This window comes from Pan troglodytes, chromosome 11 (assembly GCF_028858775.2).
Source record: "Pan troglodytes isolate AG18354 chromosome 11, NHGRI_mPanTro3-v2.0_pri, whole genome shotgun sequence".
NCBI lineage: Eukaryota > Metazoa > Chordata > Mammalia > Primates > Hominidae > Pan > Pan troglodytes.
Genome location: NC_072409.2, coordinates 47,372,090 through 47,393,632, shown reverse-complemented (window position 1 = coordinate 47,393,632; position 21,543 = coordinate 47,372,090). Strand labels below are relative to the sequence as shown.

Below are 21,543 nucleotides of genomic sequence, written 5' to 3'. Positions count from 1 at the left end.
AGTGTCTCATCTTCCCCCAAAGAGATGGCAATAATTTATACTCCACTCATAGCCTCTGTAAATGCCTGCTTCAGTAGAGAGTCGACAACATTATGGGTTGTAGGTGTCTTTCCTTTCCGATAATTGGAAAAGCTTTTCATTCTTTCACAAGTTTGTTTGTTTGTTTGTTTGTTTTGCGATGGAGTCTCTCTCTGTCGCCCAGGTTGGGGTGCAGTGGTGCAGTCTCGGCTCACTGTAACCTCTACCTCCCAGGTTCAAGCGATTCCCCTGCCTCAGCCTCCCAGGTAGCTGGGATTACAGGCATGTGCCACCACACCTGGCTAATTTTTGTGGTTTTGGTAGAGATAGGGTTTCACCATGCTGGCCAGGCTGGTCATGAACTCCTGACCTCAAGTGATCCACCCGCCTCAGCCTCCCAAAGGGCTGGGATTACAGGTGTGAGTACAGATGGAAGGGGCCCTGGGATTGGAGGTGGGGAGGGAGGTTCATACTCACTGTAAACTCCATCCTACAGTTAGAACTTTTCATTTCCATGTTCAAGCATTTCTTCTCACACACAGAAAACCTACTTAATATAAAAGTGGGTTCTTATAAAAACAAAAGTTTGAGCATCCCTGCTGTACACCCTTACGCTTTTGCACAAAAATGGGTTCAGGCTTCTTTCATCCAGATCTTGAACTAAGCAACCCATAAAAACACAGAGCTGTGCTCTGTGTCACCAGGTACATTAGAAACTTCAGTCCAACAAACAAAGACAAATGGAAGCAGTTTAGGTCTTTAATGCAGTCTAGGGATGACAGACAATGTTCCCATTCAGTACACCTAGAAAGAATACCTGAAAGAAATGTGACCTTACAGGTCCCTGACTGCTCAGCACCCCTCCCCTAAAACCTCTCTCCTCCTCCCTCCCCTCCAGCACCCTTCCCGGCCTGTCCAGGAGGAGCAACTCCCAACCCAGCTGCACCAGCTTGTGCAGATCACATCCGCTTCTCTTGTCACCTGTCCTGGATTCTGGACAACAGAGGTGGGCCAAGAAGCAAGTGAAAATCCTGCCTTTTCTTGCAGCGGGGATCTCAGTAGACTGCAAACACTGACAAGTTATCTTTCACGCATGCCACAGTTTCCTTCCAGCTTTTTGTGCTGTTCCTTCTACAGCAAGAATTGCTTTGCTGAATGCTCTCCTGGGGAAAATAATTTAATTGTTTCAATTGTGCCAATTATGTACTTAAGGGTCAATGTTTGTTTCCTATAACATAGCAGCTTAACTAATTAAAAAGATTAATCTTGGGTAGAAAAGAGCCTGTATTTACGCAAATTACATGAAGCAATGACTTGCACACAGGGACAAGAGTGCCCTGCCCTGCAAAGGCTTACTGAGGCTTCGTGGAGTCCAGGATGCCCTAACTGTACATTACCACCCTCGGGGGCATCTAGAACCCAAGATGACCACAGCAGAGCCTTGAGGTGCGGCAGGATGCCAGAACTTTCCACAGCTCCCCAGAGGACCCCAGCAAGTGGTGGGGGCCGAGACTAGAATATATGGCCTTTGGTTGGTGATCAGAGCCTTTTTTCTTCCCAAAGGGAATTTTCTAGAGGGGAATTTAGGCCAAATCAAACCCTCACATCCCTTTCACTCACAGATGCTAACAAATAGTAACAAACCAGAGGAAAAAGGAATCTTATTTGGGAAGAGTCCTCAAAAAGTATGCTTTTTTTTCTCCCTCACCGAAGTGGTCCTCAACTTTAACTACTTCTGGACTTAGCCTGGGAGCATGAAGAAATCAGCAGGCCTGGGACTCCGCCCCAGAGGCCCTCAATTAAAGAGTTTAGGTGAGGCCCGGGCCTTCTTAAGTGATCTCCTCTGCAGAACCACAGCTTCCGCACCTTCACGCTGACCCAGGGATGAAGGCATGCCTGGAGGCCGAGCTGATTCTAATGGCTCCACTGCCCCTTGGACTATTAGGATGGTCAAAGTGCCTGCATGTCACCCAGTATGATCTGACCTGATGGTAGGAACCATGCGTAGCCTGGGTTCATCTCAGGCAGGGTCATGGACTCACTCAGCGTATCACAGTTGCTGTTCTCAATCCACCAGCCGCCCTCTCTGGTTAGCCGATTTGGGGTCTCCTGCCTTAGGTGGCTGGGCTCTGCCTCATTACTTCCCCCCATCTCCTCCCTCATGGATGTCAATTCCAGGGACTCTGTGGTTGTTGGTGCCCTATCACCACCGCGTGCATTTTAGGGTCTGGGGGTAACTTGTCACCTGATTTGGTTCTCCATTATTGGCCATGGGTTTTTGGTGTTGCTCTCTAGGTGCTCAGTTTTTCACTGTGTGTGTTGGAGGAGCATCCTGAGCAGAGCAGATCCCGACTTGGAGAGAAACCTTCTTGGTTTCTTGGAGGAGTCTCCTCTGTGAGTCTTCCAGAGCCCGCCCTGAACCACATGACTGGGAGCTCATCGGGCACCTCTCCTGGGAAAAAAAATGCAAAGTCATTAAGCAAAAGGTCAAGTTGTTTTCAGAAAATGTTTTTTAAAAAGAGAAGGAAAAGTATGATATGGCTTATAAACATTTGTTTCAAAAATTCTTATTTCTAAATGAAATTTAATGCCACTTGGAACTTTATGCAGAATAACTCGGTCTTCGATAAATCTGAATAAATGTACATATGTAAGTATATATGTGTCTCTGGCTTTCTGTAACTCAAATTCAGGGTTTAAGGTTTGCATTTTTTGAGAATGTTGCAAACATACCTTAGAAATATTTCAGGTTTGGTTCTAGATAACCGCAATAAAGCAAATATCAGAATATGGCTAGTTACACTAATATTTTGGTTTTCCAATGCATACAAACATTATGTTTATAGTGTTCTATAGTCTATTAAGCATGCAATAGCATTATGTCTAAAAAAATGTACATACCTTAATTTAAAAATACTTTATTTCTAAAAAATGCTAATGATCATCTGAGCCTTCAGCGAGCCATAATCTTGTTGCTAATGGAGGGTCTTGCTTTCATGTTGATGATTGCTGAAGGCTGGGGTGGCTGTGGCAATTTCTCAAAATAAGACAACAGTGAACTTTGCCATATTGATTGACTTTTCCTTTCACAAAAGACTTCTCTATAGAATGTGATGCTGTTTGACAGCATTATACCCACAGTAGAACTTCTTTCAAATTGGAGTCAGTCCTCTCAAACCCTGCTGCTGCTTTATCAACTACATTTATGTAATATTCTAAGTCCTTTGTTGTCACTTCAACAACGTTCACCGCATCTTCACCAGGAGTAGAATCCATTTCAAGAAGCCATTTTCTTTGCTCATCCATAAGAAGCAACTCCTCATCCATTCAAGTTTGATCATGAGATTGCAGCAATTCAGTCACATCTTGAGGCTCCACTTCTAATTCTAGTTCTCTTGCTGTTTCCACCACATGTGCGGTGACTTCTTCCACTGAAGTGTTAAACCTTTCAAAGTCATTTGTGAGGGTTGGAACCAACTTCTTCCAAACTTCTGAGAATATCAATATCTTGACCACCTTTCATGAATCGCAAATGTTCTTAATGGCATCTAAAATGGTTAATCCCTTCCAGAAGGTTTTCGATTTACTTGGCCCAGATACATCAGAGGAATCACTATCTATGACAGCTGTGGCCTTACCTAATGCTTTTCTTTTTTTTTTTGAGACGGAGTCTCACTCTGTTGCCCAGGCTGGAGTGCAGTGGCACCATCTCGGCTCACTGAAAGCTCTGCCTCCCAGGTTCACGCCATTCTCTTGCCCCAGTCTCCCAAGTAGCTGGGACTACAGTCACCCACCACCATGCCCGGCTAATTTTTTGTATATTTAGTAGAGACGGGGTTTCAGCATGTTGGCCAGGATGGTCTCGATCTCCTGACCTCGTGATCCACCCGCCTGAGCCTCCCAAAGTGCTGGGATTACAGGCGAGAGCCACCACACCCGGCCAGCCTAATGCATTTCTTAAACAATAAGATTTGAAAGTTGAAATTATTTCTTGATCCATGGGCTGCAGAATGGTGGTTTTGCAAACTAGGCATTGAAGGAACATACCTCAAAATAACATGGGCAAACATTATAAGAAAGAATGATGTTGTAGCAAAAGAAACTATCAACAGAGTAAACAGACGACATACAAAATGGAATAAAAAATAATAACAGCCAACATTGTACTGAATGGGCAAAAGCTGGAAACATTCTTATCAAGAATTGGAACAAGACAAAGATGTCCACTTTCACCACTCCTATTCAACATAGTGCTGGAACTTCTGGCCAGAGCAATCAGACAAGAGAAAGAAATAAAAGGCATCCAAATAGGAAGAGAGAAAGTCAAACTATCTCTCTTTGGAGACAATATAATTCTATACCCAGAAAACCCCATAGTCTCTGCCCAAAGGCCCCTAAATCTGATTTTAAAACTTCAGCAAAGTTTCAGGATACAAAAGCAATGTCCAAAAGCCAGTAGCATTTATATACGCCAATAACATCCAAGCTGAGAGCTAAATCGAGGACACAATCCCATTTACAATGGCCATAAAAAGAATAAAATACCTATGTATTTTATTTCTGATACCTAGCCAATCAGAGAGGTGAAAGATTTCTACAATGAGCATCACAAAACACTGCTGAAAGAAATCAAAGATGACACAAACAAATGGAAAAGCATTCCATGCTCATCGATAGAAACAATCAATATTGTTAAAACGGCCATTCTGCCTAAAGCAATTTACTGATTCAATTTTATTCCTATCACACTACCAACGATGCTTTTTTCACAGAATTAGGAAAAAACTATTCTAAAATTCATTTGGAACCAAAAAAGAGCCCAAATAGCCAGACCGATCCTAAGCAAAAAGAACAAAGCTGGAGGCATCACACTACTCAACTTCAAACTATACTACAAGGCTGCAGTAACTAAAGCAGCATGCTACTAGTAAAGAAACAGATACATAGACCAATGAAACAGGTTAGACCGCCCAGAAATAAAGCCCCACACTTATAACCATCTGATCTTCAACAAAGTTGATAACAACAAGCACTGGGGAAAGGACTCCTTATTCAATAAATGATGCTGGGATAACTGGTTAGTCATATGCAGAAGATTGAAACTAGAGTCCTACCTTTCACTATATATCAAAATCAACTCATGATGGATTAAAGACTTAAATGTAAAATTGAAAACTATAAAAACCCTACAAGAAAACCTATTAAATACAATTCTGGTCATCAACCCTGATAAAAACTTCACGATGAAGATTCTAAAAGCAATTGCAACAACAACAACAAAAAATTAACAAGTAGGACCTAATTAAACTAAAGAGTTTCTGCACAGCAAAGGAAATCATCAACAGGGAAAACAGGCAACCTACAGAATGGGGAAAAAATACTTGCAAACTATGCATCCAACAAATATCTAATATCCAGAATCTATAAGGTACTTAAACAAATTAATAAGCAAAAAAAGTGGGCAAAGGATATGAACAGACACTTCTCAAAAGAAGAATACACATGGCTAACAAGCATATGAAAAAAAATGCCCAATATCACTAATCATTAGGGAAATGCAAATCAAAACCACAATGAGATACCATCTCATAGCAGTCAGAATGGCTGTTCTTAAAAGTCAAACAATAACAGATACTGGCAAGGTTGTAGAAAAAAGGGAATACATACACTGTTGGTGGGAATGTAAATTAGTTCAGCCACTGTGGAAAGCAGTGTGGAGATTTCTCAAATAACTTAGAATTATCATTCAACCCAGCAATCCCATTACTGAGTATATACCCAAAGGAATATAAATCATTCTACCATAAAGACACATGCACACATACATTCATCATAGCACTGTTCACAATAGCAAAGACATGGCACTAACCCAGGTGCCCATCAGTGGTAGAATGGATAAACAAAATATGGTACATTTACACCATGGAATACTATGCAGCCATAAAAAAGAATGAAATCATGTCTTTAGCAGCAACATGGATGTAGCTAGAGGCCATCATCCTAAGCAATTTAATTCAGGAACAGAAAACCAAATACTGCATGTTCTCACTTACAAGTGGGAGCTAAACATTGAGCACACATTGACACAAAGAAGGGAACAATAGACACCAGGGCCTACTTGAAGGAAGAGGGTGGGAGGAGGGTAAGGATTAAAAAACTACCTATTGTCTATTCTGATGATTACCTGGGTGACAAAATTATCTGTACACCAAACCCCTGTGACATGCAATTTACCCATGTAATAAACCCACATGTACCCCTTGAACCTAAAAGCTGGAAAGAAGAAAAAAGAATGATGGTTGTATTAGCAGGCATGAAAACATTAATCTCCTTGTTACTCTCTATGAGAGCTCTTGGGTGACAGGGTTCACTGTCAATGAGTGGTAATATTTTGAAAGAACTTTTTTTTTTTCTAAGCAGTAGGTTTCAACAGTGGGTTTAAAATATTCAGTTAACCATGGTGTAAACCAGATATGCAGCCGTCCAGGTGTCGTTGTTCCATTTACAGAGCACAGGCAGAGTTGATTTAGCAGAGTTCTTAAGCGCCCTGGGACTTTAGAAATAGTAAATGAGTGTTGGCTTCAACTTAAAGTCACCACCTGCATTAGTTCCTAACAAGAGAGTCAGCCTGTCCTTTGAAGCTTTGAAGCCGGGCATTGACTTCTCCTCTCTAGCTAAGAAGGTCCTAGATGGCATCTTCTTACAATGGAAGGCTGTTTTGTCTACACTGAAAATCTGTTGTCTAGAACTGCCACCTTCATCAATAATCCTAGCTAGATCTTTTGGATAATTTGCTGCAGCTTCTACATCAGCACTTGCTACCTCACCTTGCACTTTTATGTTATGAAGATGGCTTCTTTCCTTAATCCTCAAGAACCAATATTTGCTAGCCTCCAACTTTTCTTCTGCAGCTTCCTTACCTCCTTCAGGCTTCTAACTCTAGAATTAAAGAGAATTGGGGCCTTCCTCTGGATTAGGCTTTGGCTTAAGGGAATATTTTGCCTTGTTCGATCTTCTATCCAGGTCACTAAACCTTTCTCCACATCAGCAATAAGGCTGTTTCATTTTCTTATCATTTATGTGTTCACTGAAGTAGCACTTTAAATTTCCTTCAACAACTTTTTTTTTGCATTTACAATTTAGCTAACCATTTGGTGCAAGAGGCCTCACTTTCAGCCTATCTCAGTTTTAGACATGCCTTACTCACTAAGCTTAATCATTTCTAGCTTTGATTTAAAGTGAGAAATGGGGGACTCTTGCTTTTATTTGAGCATTTAGAGACCATTGTAGGGTTATTAATTGGCCTAGTTTTACTATTCCTTTGTCTCAGGAAATAAGGAGGTCTGAGGAGAAGGAAAGAGATGGGGGAATGGCCAGTGTGTGGAACAATCAGAACACACACTACGTATATTAAGTTCGCCATCTTATACGGGTGCAGTTTGTGGTGCCTCCAAAACAATTATAACAGTGACTTCAAAGATCACTGATTACAGATCACCATAACAGATATAATAATGAAAAGGCTTGAAATACTGTGAGAATTACCAAGTGCCAAGTGTGGTGCAAAATGAGCATATGCTGTTGGAAAAATGGTGCTCATCAATAGACTTGCTTGATGCAGGGTTGCCACAAAACCAGCCTTCATAAAACATGCAATATCTACAAAGTGCAATAAAGCAGGGTATCCCTGTACTTATCGAGTATTAAATTATGTTGTGACTTCTTTCTTTCCTTGACTGTCCGTCGGGCCAGAGCCAGATTTTGGATTCATGCGTGTGCAGGCTGCTCAGTGTCCATGCTTGTCAGGGGTGTTGGCATTGGAATCAGTGGCAGCATCTGCTCTGTCCTAGCTCACAGGCTTCCTCTGGCAGAGCACAGGGACCAGGGCTCCAGGTTAGGCTGCAGGTCAGGAACGAGTTAGTTCAGAATGAAGGCAGGTACTGTGTTTCATTTTGGTTTTATTCTGTTATGATTTCCTTGCTTCTCTTTCCTGGTGAGGCTTCATCTTACCTGTCCTTGGCCAGTCCTTCCCCAGATCTTTCTGGTAATGAGCTTTGTTAGCTCAATTAAATAATGCCACATTCCCACAAAAGCTCTGTGAGTGACAAAGGATTGGCTCCAAGCATCCAATTGCCAAGCCTCACATGGCTTCCTGAGTATCAGGTGACCTACATCCTTCCTGCATTTCTGAAAAGTCATCAGTTAAAATAACTCTGGAGCTCCAGGAAGACTGGGCAGCTGGTATAGCCCTTTGCAAAGGTGAAAGCCCTAAAATCACACATGACAGCTGGTCAAGGTGTCCCCAAGAGCTGGTCAAGGTGTCCCCAAGAGCTGGTCAAACACAAACTAGACCAAGGATGTCTGCACATCAGAAAAGCTCCACTTAGAAAACAAGGAATAAAAACAACATGGGAGAATAAGGTATATATGTGGCTCACGTTACATTTCCCTTGGACAGCGCCGCTCTTGCAGCAGACTTGCCAGGTGCCAAGCTCTCTCCCCTCCCCTCCCTGTGTGTTTCATGAGCTATTTCCCACTGGTACATCCTCCTCTTTACTCTCTGACACAGCCAATCCTGCAGCTTCCCAAAAGTCCAGCCCAGTCTTCTCCATTCAAGCCAAATTGAGTCCTGCCAAGCTTTGTTCTCCGATAACTCACTCAAGTCTGGGGACCGATGTATATCTCCTAGATGTGACCCTGCCTCAGGTTTATAACATCATTGAATCGGCCAAAATGAAGTTAAGAACCTTGGCTTCCATTGGCCTCTTCCTCCAAAGAACCCAGATTCTGTGCAATGATAAACCAGGCAACTGATAGGTACACAGCTTGGTGGCTTCTGCAGAGCCTCCTGCACTTGTAAACATTCATCATTCAAACCCTGGGCAATGTTAAAACAGCATCACATCACACAGTGCATTTCCCATTTCAAAGCCTCTGAAAATGAGAGGAAGATGGTTCCCAGAGCACCCTCAGAGCCCCCTCCCAGAGACCACAACAACTGGTTACCAGAAAGAACACAGGTTATGTCTCTCGTTCCCACAACTTATGATACCAGCACACAGATATCAGATGTGTAAAAGCCTGACCCACAGCTTCCTTACAGTATAAACACATCATTTCTACCCTATGTCTTTTCTTGGACTGGTGTCTGATGGGGAGGACCTACACTTCCACCACCAATAGGGAGGATTAGTTTTCTGTTTCTTTTTTTGGTCTGCGATGTTACTTATTTCTTAATTAGCATTTGTGCTGACATTTCTTCTGCTATCTTAGAGCCTAGAAATGACTTATTTGGGGAAAGCTTAAAAAGGTATTCATTCAGCCTTTCTTTCCCCAGTGGGAAATGCGATAGAGGAGAAAAACAATTGGATGCCCTTCACTCACTCAAAATCTTCAAGAATTTAAACCATCTCCACCAGCATGAAAAGTACTCAACAGTAAGGGGCATGGTAAGGAAGAAAACAGATCTAAATACATACGACTCCGTACAGAAGGGATGAGGGTTCTGTAGGGCAGATACACACAGATACTCAAATATAGACTTAAGCATAAATAGATACTTCATTTAAATACATTCGGCCAACAGACATATGTGGAATTATGGGGCACCACTATTTGAAACTCACAATGGCACCAAGGCTGGCTCTGACCACCATCTCTACCTTTCCCATCCAAGAGCTGCTTCAGGTGGAGAGAGGTAAGGCAGAGAAAACTGATCATGATGACACAGCTGCTGCTGGTAATGCTTGTTGTGAACACACCAAGCCCTGTGCTGAGTGCCTGGCATTAATGGTTCATTTAACCCCACCATTCTTGTGAGTTGGGTGTGATGCCAGGTGGACAAATGAAGGTGGGAAGGTACAAAGGGGCCATGCAATATGCCCAAGGTCAATGATAGGGCTGAGATCTAGACCCAGCTTCATGCAGCTCTCTGCATATGTGCTAACCATGGAGTGCAGTTGGCCCTCCAAATCTGGAATCAGCATCCCTGGATTCAACCAACTGTGAATAAGAAATATTACAAAAAAAAAAAAAAGATGGTTGTATCTGTACTGAACACGTACAGGCTTTTTTCTCATCATTATTCCCTAAACAATGTAACACAACAACTATTTACATAGTGTTAGGTATTATACGTAGTCTAGAGATGATTTAAAGTATAACGGAGTATGTGCATAGGGTGTATGCAAACGGGGACTTGAACATCTGTGGATTTTGGTATCCATGGGGTTGAGAGTGGGAGGTCCTAGAAACAATCCTGTTTGGATACAGAGGGATGACTATATATTTCCTTTCAAGAGAAAACCAAGAAGGAAATTATTCATTTGTTCATTCATTCATTCATCCATTTCCTTTGCAAGTGTTCACTGAATGTACAATGGAGGAGACTCCCTATTGATCTCTGATAAAACATTAACTGTAGAGCCCTTTGTGGGCCTTCTTGGAAAACAAAGTGGTCAATGATGATTCCTACACCCAGTCAACCCCGCACACCCCTGGAGAAACTCAGAACCCTCCAGCCTCCTTTTCTTCTCTCTAGAATTAAAGAGCTACCTGTTCCTGGGAAAGACTATTTACCATCTGAACAGCATCAGGACATTGGGGTAACCAAGATAGGTTTTAATCAAGCACAAAGCCAATTTTCCTCTGCAGAGACTAACAAACACAAAAGCTCCAAATCATTGAGCAAGGATGCGGTAAAAACCTTAATAATAAGAACTGACATTTGTTGAAGATTTACTTTTTGTCAGGCACTGAGCATATTTAATTTTCAGAACTCTATACAATAGGAACTGTCATTATTGCCTGTTTTACAGCTGAGGAAATTAGGGCTAAGAGCGTTAACCTGCCTGGGTCACACAAACAAACGCCAGTGTTTGAACATAGGTCTTTCTGATTGAATCCACGCTCAGCATCAATGCTAGACACACATTCCCAAAGTCTGAAGTGCTGCACAGAGAGGCCGAAGTGATGATGGCCCCATGCAACACGAGTCATGGAATGGTGCTATTATTTCTTTTTTTTTTTAATTATACTTTAAGTTCTGGGATACATGTGCAGAACATGCAGGTTTGACAAATGGGATCTAATTAAACTAAAGAGCTTCTGCACAGCAAAAGAAACTGTCATCAGAGTGAACAGGCAACCTACAGAATGGGAAAAAATGTTTTGCAATCTACCCATCTGACAAAGGGCTAATATCCAGAATCTACAAGGAACTTAAATTTACAAGAGAAAAATGAACAACCCCATCAAAAAGTGGGCAAAGGATATGAACAGACACATCTCAAAAAAAGACATTTATGCAGCCAACAAACATATGAAGAAAAGCTCATCATCACTGGTCATTAGAGAAATGCAAATCAAAACCACAATGAGATACCATCTCACACCAATTAGAATGGCGATCATTAGAAAGTCAGGAAACAACAGATGCTGGAGAGGATGTGGAGAAATAGGAACGCTTTTACACTGCTGGTAGGAGTATAAATTGGCTCTATTATTTCTAAGCCACAGGCTGTGACCTGCTTACTTCAATGCATATTAAATGCCTGGACTATTTAGAACTATCAAAAAATAGTGCAAAATTTTCAGCCTATTATCTTAACAATGCGAACTTAGAGTCCTCATCCAAGACTCATTTATGTTGTTTCCATAGTAAATATTATTTTCTGCTACAAAGGGCTCCACCAGAAAAGAGAAGGCACATAGTCATGTCAACACCCTCCCCTGATGCAGTGGCTCACCTCCCTGATCCATTCCAGAAAACTGAAAGTTCATCTCCTAGGTGATCCAGGTTTTGAAAGGAGAGGATGGGGAGGGGGACTCAGGCTGGGGTTAAATCCTGAGGTGGCACCAAGAGAGACTGAATTTCAAATGTCACCTGTAGGAGATGTCCCCAGTTAGAGAAAGCAGGGAGTGTGAGGCTGGTGTCTGCATCTTTTCCCTTGTGCAATATCTAAATGCATTAGATGAGAGGAGCTTTTGAGAAAATGCTTCAGTTCATGATTTTGTACAACGTGCCCCTGACACTGTCTGTTAGGCTTTGAGGAGAGAGACAGACAAGAAGGAAATGCTCAAAAACATTAGCTGTGGCTGCTGCCTGCTGTTTTTCAGCTGGCAAAGAAACACACATTGGCTGTGTGCCTGGCAGACCAGGTCCTGGGATACTGGTTTGGAGTGTCAATTCTTGGAAATCCTGCTCCAAGAAGCCACGAGTTCAACAGGAACTTTGCTCACCCTTCACCCTGAAGCCAGGCTCCTCTGGGCATGGAAGGAATCTGTCTCTCACTCAGTCCTGGGGCAGCCAGCATTAACCTCCTGTGTCATTGGAAACATATTTAGGAGAGGGGTGGAAGAGGGAGACAGTATGGAGGGAACCAAAGGGGGGAAGGACACCTTATGGCCAGGCCCCTTCTTCATCAGTAGGAGACTAGGGACTGCAGGTGAAACCACAAGGGAGAAGAAAAGCGTGATTTCTCTAGTGAGCTCATTCTGCGCACCTTGCCTTCCCATTCTGCGCTTCACACCCATTGAGGATTTACGCACAGAAAACTGGAAGACGAGGGAAGAGAGGTGTCTTAGTCCGTCTGTGCTGCTGTAATAAAATACCTGAGACGGGTAATGTATGAAGAAGACAAGTCTCTTTCTTACAGTTCTGGAGGCTGGGAAGTCCAAGACCCAGGCGCTGCAGGCTCCCTGTCTGCAACTCTGCTTCCAGGGGGCCTCCAACCTGTGTCCTTGCAGGGAATGGGGTGAACACCATGGGAAGCCTCTATGAAGCCCTTCCTCCCATTCACCAGAGCTTGCACTTAGGACTCAGTCAACCCCTAAGGACCCACTTTTTTTTTCTTTTCTTTTTTTTTTTTTTTTTGAGACAGGGTTTCATTTTGTCCCCAGGCCGAAATGCAGTGGTGCCAACACAACTCACTGCAGCCTCGACCTCCTGGGCTCAAGTGATCCTCCCACCTCAGCCCCCCAAGTAGCTGGGACTATAGGTGCCGACACCATGCCTGGCCAATTTTTGTATTTTTTTTAAGATGGGGTCTCACTATGTTGTCCAGGCTGGTCTCAAACTCCTGAGGTCAAGTGATCCTCCTGCCCTGGCCTCCCAAAGTGCTGGGTCTTAATACCATTCCATTTGCGAGTAAGTTTCAAGGTATGATTTGAGGGGACACTGAGACGGTAGCAAGCGGTGAAGCCCCATCCCGCTGGTCTGCACCGTGAGCTGGCCGCCCCTCCCCGTGTGTGCAGGGCAAACAGCTCTGGCCGTGGCCTGCGCTGGGAGTGTGAGCAGGAAGGAGGCGCGCTCATCCATCCAAGAGGCTTATCCCGTGAGCACAAGGGAGCCCGGGCCTGGGCCGCCGCGGGAAGGGGCTCCTGCCTTCCGGGGACGCGGTCAGGGAAGTCCAGCCGGGGTGCTCTCTGCACTGCGGGTGCCGGGCTAGGCAGAGGCCAACCCGGCAAAACGAGCAGGATCTCCCGGCCCCACCCTCGTGGGCTCCGCCTGCCCCAGCAGCCATCCTGCCATCCTCCCTGCGAGACAGGTGACTTTCCTCTCTGATGCGGTGCATGCATCTGTCGTCGGTCTAACGGGCCCAGTCCCCAGTGAAACACCCCCAACCAAAGACACGAAGGGGAAGGCGCAAGCTTCTACCAAGCTCAGTTTGCCCATCTGGTGCCCACCTGCCTCGTATTTGGTGACTTGGAGGAGAGGAAGGTCGTTTAGCCATTTTATCGTAGCTCTCTGAGCTTCCCAAGGGCCCTCCACGCCTCTCAGAGGGCAAGGCGTTGCCCTGCTTAGCCCGACTTCATCGTCTTCCCTTTCCAACAGGCCGCTAAAAATGGCCTGCGAGTGTGGACGGCTCTGACGTTGCAAAACCGCGCAAGAAACAAGGGCCGCAGGTGCAGGCGGGGGCCGAGGCCCTCCCCAGCCAGAGCGGGCAGCCCTGTTGCTTCTTATTTAAATTCTTGTTTTCTATCCTATTTCGAGGTCCTCTCTGGGATTTGAGGAATGTGGAGGCGTGCCAGAAGTGACACCGAGCGCTGAGCGGTCAGGCTGGCCGGAGGCGGGGCGTTCAGGGACACGTGCCCCACGCGGGCGCGCCTGGGCCTTGGAACAGAGGCTGGGAGGGGTGAGGGCGAGGCTGGGGTGGCTGGAGAGGGCTGGCTGCGGGCTGGGCAGAGAAAGAGGCTTTGAGACTCCCGAGCAACTTTATAATGCAGGAGAAAAGTTAGCCTTTTAAATGAGGTTAAGTACCCCGAGAGTGATGGTAAATAGAACAGGCAGCTCTTTAAGTGGAAATAAAGTGCTTTCAGTACCGTCATAAAGCTGCAAAACGCAGCTTAGCTGGGAGAAGTGGATTTCACGTGGGAGAGAGAGCAAATTAGAATGCAGGCTCAAGAGCGATTTAAGAGGGGCCCTTCAACCACGGAAAGAAAGGGAGAGGGAGAAGGGAGGAGAAAGAGGGAGTCTGATTGATTGATTATGGCCAACTGTGAGAAGCAGAATTCCACACTGAGGTCTGGCAGCACCCTAACAGGCACTTCTGCTCTCCCCCCACGATGTGCCCACCCCACCTCTTGCAGCCGAGCAATGCAACATCAATGGGAAAACAATCTGACTTCAGTGCAATTTCACTGCTAAGGATTTTCCACATATTTAAAGATGCTTTGCATATTTTTTTTCTAAAATCCCCCATGAGACTCTACAGTATGTTCCTGAATTCTTTTTAACCTCTTAACTTGTCAAAAGAGCATTTCAAACCCTAGATCTCAGGGGTCTCTGCCAGGCATTTTCAAGTTTGATTTTTGTGGGGAGGACATCAACAAGTTAAAACCGAAATGAGCAACAAAGTAAGTGTCATTTTGTGTTTTCTTGGGTTAAGACAAACAATAAAGGCTGGCTTGATGTGTTAACAACATTCCCGATTTACTTGGTCAGAACCCAAACCCCAAAGAGGCTGAATTGAAGTTACATTCCGTCTCCCGCTGCAGCGAGGTGACGTGCGTTATCAGTTTTGTCTTCCGTGTCTTCCTCATCCTGCTGTTTGCTCCACGGCTCTTGACAGGATGGAGACGAGGAAAGAACTTCCACATCCACATTCAAAACGTCTGCCAGAACTCCCTCAGGCAAGTAAGAGATGATTTCTCTTCGAGAGCTTTGCATGTTGATGAGACAGTGAGTCAGGAAGAGATTGGATTGAACTTGCTTGAATATAAAGCTGCTTGAGATTTTCAAATTGGAGTCTGGTACCCTTTCTATAGAAAAAGTCACTGGCTTGTCGCTACTCGGAGCATGAATTTCCACGTTACTAGAGTTTCTTTGATCTTTAGAGAGAAAGTGTGAAATAGTTAAAGGCTTGAAAGTGGCCAGAAAATTCATAAACATGCGTTCAAAAATAATTTCATTCCGTTCTAAAATTAGAAATGGAAAAAGTCAAGGGAATGAAAACAAGTTGTTAAAATCAGTATTCATGTTGGATCAAATCTTTGTTTGTTTCAAATTCATTTTATTGATTCTTGAAAAGCGCTGGGAGGAGGTGACTCATACTATTCCCTCTGAACATAGTTGCAAACCATGTTCCTGAGAAAGGATGACTCTCCCAAAATATACGGCATGCAGCGGGGCAGGGGCCTGGGCCTCAGAGCCTTTTCCCTTGTCGGAATGCAAACTTCCATTCTGGGAATGTAAATTGTGTGGATGATAATATCATGCTTTGGCTGTTGGAAGAAGAAGCATTCAGGAAACGTGCCTCAGGCATATTCAGTTTGTTGAAAAACTAAGAATGTCACATATACAGTTTGGCCACCTACTTCACAGTGGTAACTTAATATAGCATTGTTATTTTTCTATACAGCCAGAATGCTAAATTTGATAGTTGAATAGTTACTGGATTTGTTTCAGAAGGAAACGTCTAGATTCTATGCTGAACAGCTCTCTAAAGGAACAACAGAAGCAGAATATTTTTCTAGAAGGCATAGAATTTGGCTAGGGCACTTAAAAAAATCTATTAATAGATCCTCATGCCAGAGATTCAATAACATACTAGTGTCCTGAGCAAATTGTACAAGGCACTGTGCCTGGCCCACCCTTCTGCCCCACTGGGCCTGGGTTAACAGCCCAGCGTGTCTAGGCTGGGCACTGGCATGTCTAGATGCACTGACTTTTTTCTTATGTACACACACTTAGAGTTTACACGTACATGTTTTTCTTTGTGTGTTTGCTATATTTGATAGAGATCTTTTTCCTTAAATGGACGGAATACAATTATTTAACATATCTTTTTCCTTAAGTGGATGGAATATAATGTATTTAACAATTCTTCCTGTTGTTTCTAATCCAATGGCTAAACACCCAAACAAACGAGCCCTGATTTGAATTTGCAATTTCCTGAGACTGGACATTTTTATATATGTTTATTAGCTACCTGTATTTCGTTTTCTGTAAATAGCCTATTTATTTTGTCAATTTTTCTGTTTCATTGTTTGCATTGTTCTTATGGTTTTGTGGATGCTCATTATACATTCTGGATACTATTTATTTGTTTGCTAAAATCTCCCTGTCTGTTACTTGTCTTCTTCAAATGTTTCAGAACAGCTATTCTTGTGCATTTTCTTTTGCATATAAACTTGAGAATCAATTTGACAATTCCAACTAAAAAGAGAAATCTTTGAATTTTTATTGTGATTGAAATGAGTTTATATTATTTGGCAAGAATTGCAATCTTTATAATATTCAGGCATCCTTTCAGGAAAATGATAGGTCTTTCTATTTATTCAAAATGATTTGTGTTCTTTAAGGTTCAGCTGTAGATTTCCAATAGATAGCCTCTATTAGGTTGAGGGAATATTTTCTATTAACAAGTGAACAAGGATTTTTTTCCTTAATTAGGAAAAAATATTGAATATTTTAAAATAATTTTATATCCATTGAGAGAATACATAGTTTTTCTCCTTTGTCCATGAAGGGGATAAACTATGTCAGTAGATTTTCTGATATTGAACCAATCTTACATTCGAGATATTAGTCCCGATTCTTCATAATATTTTACTTCTTTATTATAAAATTAAAATCAGTGAGCTAAAATTTACTTGGAATTTTCATATTTATGTTCATAATTATATAAACCATAATTATATGATTTTTTTTTCTTGTACTCTTACCTAGTTTGGGATAAGGATTATATGAACTTTATACAATGAGTTGGGACATGTTGATATGGTTTGGCTGTGTCCCCAGCCCAATCTCATCTTAAATTGTAGCTGTCATAATTCCCAGGTGTCATGGAAGGGACATGGTGGGAGGTAATTGAACCATGGGGGTGGGTCTTTCCCATGCTGTTCTCATGATAGTGAGTAAGTCTCACAAGATCTGATAGTTGTATAAAGGGCAGTTCCCCTGCACACATCCTCTTGTCTGCTGCCATGTAAGAAGTTCCTTTGCTCTTCCTTTGTCTTCCACCCTGATTATGAGGCCTCCCCAGCTATGTGGAACTGTGAGTCAATTAAACCTCTTTCCTTTATAAATTACCCAGTCTTGGGTATGTCTTTATTAGCAGCATGAGAGCAGACTAATACACATGTCTTGTCCATTTCCTGTTGCTGTAACAGAATACCACAGACTGGATAATTTATAAAGAAAATAAGTTTTTTGGCTCATGGTTCTGAAGGCTGGTAAGTCCAATAGCATGTTGATGGCCTCTGGCAAGGGTCATTCCACTCCCGAGATAACAGCATTGACCCACTCATGGTGCCCCCATGACATAATTCTCAAAGGCCCCTCTTCTTAATACTATTACAGTGGCAATGAAATTTCAGCATGAGTTTCAAAGGGCTCAAGCATTCAAATCAAAGCAGAACATATGTCTCATTTTTTACTTACTGAAAAAAACATATATAAGATAGGGAATACTTATTCCTTGCAAATTTGGTAAAACCTACCTATAACCTCTGGGTCTGGGGCTTTTTCAGGGACAGGGTAAAGTGTTTTTGAAGGGAGGATTCTCACAACAAGCTGGATACTTTGGTAGGCCTATAGGTTACTTTCTGTTATAATTCTACCCTCTGCTTCCATGATTTAAAATGAATGCTTACAGCTTTCAGCTGTGTTTGCTCTCAAATTTATTTACAAGTATACCTGTATAATTACTTTATTTAATTTAACATTATATAGACCAATGGAATAGTTGCCAAAAAAAAGAGTTTTCATTTTCATGAAGACTAAGTTGAATACTTTAGGAGGACTAGATATAATTGAGTCACTTAGATAAATAATTGGTACTTAAATGTTCTAATACAACTGGAAACAATGGGTGGATGCAGGAATTTATATCCTTATTACTCAAAGTGTGGCCCATGCACCAGTATCACCTGGAAGCCTGTTAGAAATGCCAAATCTCAGAACCCCACCCACACCTACTGAGTCAGACTCTGCATTTTAACAAGATCCCCAAGACATTTGTTTGCACATTGAAGTTTGAGAAGCTCTGATTTACAGGAATTCCACAATTGGAGTACAATTGTGCCCCCTTTATCTGACGTTTCCCTTTCCTCAGTTTCCATTACCCAAAGTCAACCATGGTCCAAGAATATTAAGTGGAAAATTCCAGAAATAAACAATTTATAAATTCTAAGTTGCAGACTGTTCTAAGTGGCATGATGAATTCTCTTGCTGTCCCACTCCATCCGGCCCAGGATTTAAATAATCTTTTATCCAGCTGTAGACACTCCCCACCTGTTGGTCACCTAGTAGCCATCTTGGTTAGCAGATTGACTTTCATGGTATCAGCATCACAGTGCCCTGTGTTCAAGTTACTCTTATTTTGGTTAATAGTGACCCCAGAGGGCAAGAGTAGTGATGCTGACAACTCAAATATGCCAAAGAGAAGCCATAAAGTGCTTCCTTTAAGTGAAAAGGTGAAAGTTCTCGACTTAATAAGGTTAACAAATACTATGCTTATGTTGCTAAGATCTGCGGTAAGAATGAACCTGCTATCTGTAAAATTGTAAAGAGGGAAAAAGAAATTTGTGCTACTTTTGCTGTCATACCTCCAGCTGCAAAAGTTATGGCCACAGTGTTGATAAGTATTTAGTTAAGGTGGGAAAGGCATTACATCTGTGGATGGAAGACTTAAACAAAAATGTGTTCTGACTAGGCCAAGGTGGGCAGATCAGGAGGTCAGGAGATCGAGACCATCCTGGCTAACATGGTGAAACCCCGTCTCTACTAAAAATACAAAAAATTAGCTGGACGTGGTGGCGGGCGCCTGTAGTCCCAGCTTCTTGGGAGGCTGAGGCAGGAGAATGTCACGAACCCAGGAGGCGGAGCTGGCAGTGAGCCGAGATGGCGCCACTGCACTCCAGCCTGGGCAACAGAGCAAGACTGTCTCCAAAAAAAAAAATGTTCCGACTGACAGTAATCATGTTTGGTATCTGTGGTTTCAAGCATCCACTAGGGGTCCTGGGACATATCCCGCGTGGATTAGGTGGCATTACTGAACAGTATATGTTTTAACATTTTCCCTTTGTTTCAAAAATCAAAACCCATAAATATCAAAAGTGAACTATAAGTGTTTACATAAGAAAAATGAGGTAGAAATCCAATCAGAAGTCCAATTTTAAAGAGAAGGCATTAACCCTGCATAAAACATTGGTGAGTGAATATATGTTTTTATGGTTTCAATTAAAGTAAAAGTTTGAGATCCATAATGACTTTCTTTATAATTCTTCACTTTAAACACTTTTTTCACTTAACCAACTGACTATTGGCCTGGACTGTGTTGGATAAGAGGGATTCTACTGTAATTTATATTTTCCTGGATTAGCATTACTTTCATCTAAAGTCTCAAAAATATTGACATAGAGCTGTATTCAGTTCTAATCTTTTTATAACTTCAATTTTGGACACCTTTTCACTTCAAATGCTTTCATTTATGCCTGGGTCTGCTTACTGTTTTTGTTTTTTACTTGTTCAGAATGGCCAGAAATTTATTTAAATTATTTTTTATTTTCAAAGCACTACCATTCTGCTTGTTTATACTCTCTTTCACTGATGTTTACTTTTATTTTTATTATTTTCTTACTTTTGCTATCTTTGCACTTATTTTATTATTTTTTTCTGCCTCTCTTGTTTTCTAGCACCAGGATTGAGAGCTACAAATTTTCCTCTGATGACTGCTTTGTCCATGTCTTTCATGACGTGGTACTCTCATGGACATTCATTTTTCAATCCATAACTAACTGCAGTTATTTAATTTTTATTTTCTTTTTTATCTTAAGGGGTGTTTTAAAATATTGAAATAGAATCATTTTGCCAGCCCTTTGATATTAATGCTTACTTTTTCTGCAGTCTGTTCAGAAAAGGTGGCTTATCTGATTTTTTGATTTTGGAATTTCTTAAGATGTTCTCTGTGTTCTACCTTAGCAACAATTTTTGTGGATATTCTGTTTGTGTTTGAGAAGAGGGTATGGTCTTTGTTGGCATAAGAGAAATGTGTCTGTATGTATAGATTTATATACATTTATAGTTAAGCTTGTTAATTATGCTATTCTACTCTTCTACATCCTTTTTTTTTTTTTTTTTTTTTTTTGTCTCCCTTGTCAAACTGCCCACCCAGCAGTTATTCCACTCCACTTTATTTGCCCATACACCCTGATTTTTTTTTCAGGGGTAGCAATATGCCCATGCTAGGAGACAAATGATGATTAAATCTAAGCCAGCATTTCTTAACAGAGGCCTTGCTGACATTTTGCTCCTGCATAGGACACTGATGTAAGAGCATAAGATCTAGAGCTATGGCAGCCATCTTGTGATCATTAGGCATGTTTACTCGTTTTCAAGTTTATTTGCTCACCGCTTCTGGTGTAGTCTTCATGTTTCCTTTGTATTTATTTTTGTTTTGCTCACGCACATTTCTTTAAAAAAAAATCCATCATAGACGGTCCATCAGTGGTACATTTTCTGAGTCCTTGGTGCCTAACAATGTCTGTTGTTTGTCTGCTATAGTTTTGCATTTCACTGACCTTGGGCCTGATCTCCCCAAACCCTCCTGCCTCACATTGTTTTCTCCAGTATTCATTTTGCTCTGGCTTTATTTTTCATGGGAGCTGATCCTGTTTGCGTTCTGTCTTTCAGAAACTGTTCAAAATCTCTCTTACCCCATGGCACTCTTTTATTTTCCTGCATCACTAAGGATTTTATTTTAAAATTTTCTTTTCTTGTCATTTTGTGGGAATTGGGGCTGAAATGATGGTAGATACATGAGTTCAGTCAGTCATCATAATTCCATATACAACTTTTTTAACAGAAAAATCAATAATTCACTCTTTAGAAATGTATAGAGCAGTAACAGTTTTCAAGTGATTCCATTTGGGCTTAGGAATAGGCTGATTCCTGTTCTGTGGGTTTTTTTCCTCCCCTGGCTATGTTTTATGTTCTCTGTTTCTGGTACCATTTAAAATATGCACTTTCTTCTAAGCAGATCCCCAGCCTAAACAGAGAGCAAAGCACAAATATACATCACA

The 21,543-nt window shown here is 42.0% G+C and overlaps 1 long non-coding RNA gene across 2 annotated transcripts; it reads right to left on the bottom strand.

Annotated features, from left to right (window-relative positions):
* Nucleotides 1-763: 763 nt before the first annotated feature.
* LOC134807648 (uncharacterized) lies at nucleotides 764-13,881 on the bottom strand. Of its 2 annotated transcripts, none has more exons than XR_010148641.1 (3): nucleotides 13,705-13,881; nucleotides 2,264-2,470; nucleotides 764-1,181 (listed from the first exon to the last, which is right to left on the bottom strand). It is a non-coding gene; the product is annotated as an uncharacterized LOC134807648 (long non-coding RNA). The 2 variants fall into 2 exon arrangements; XR_010148642.1 differs by lacking the exon at nucleotides 13,705-13,881 and adding an exon at nucleotides 2,920-8,034.
* Between the last annotated feature and the right edge of the window lie 7,662 nt (nucleotides 13,882-21,543).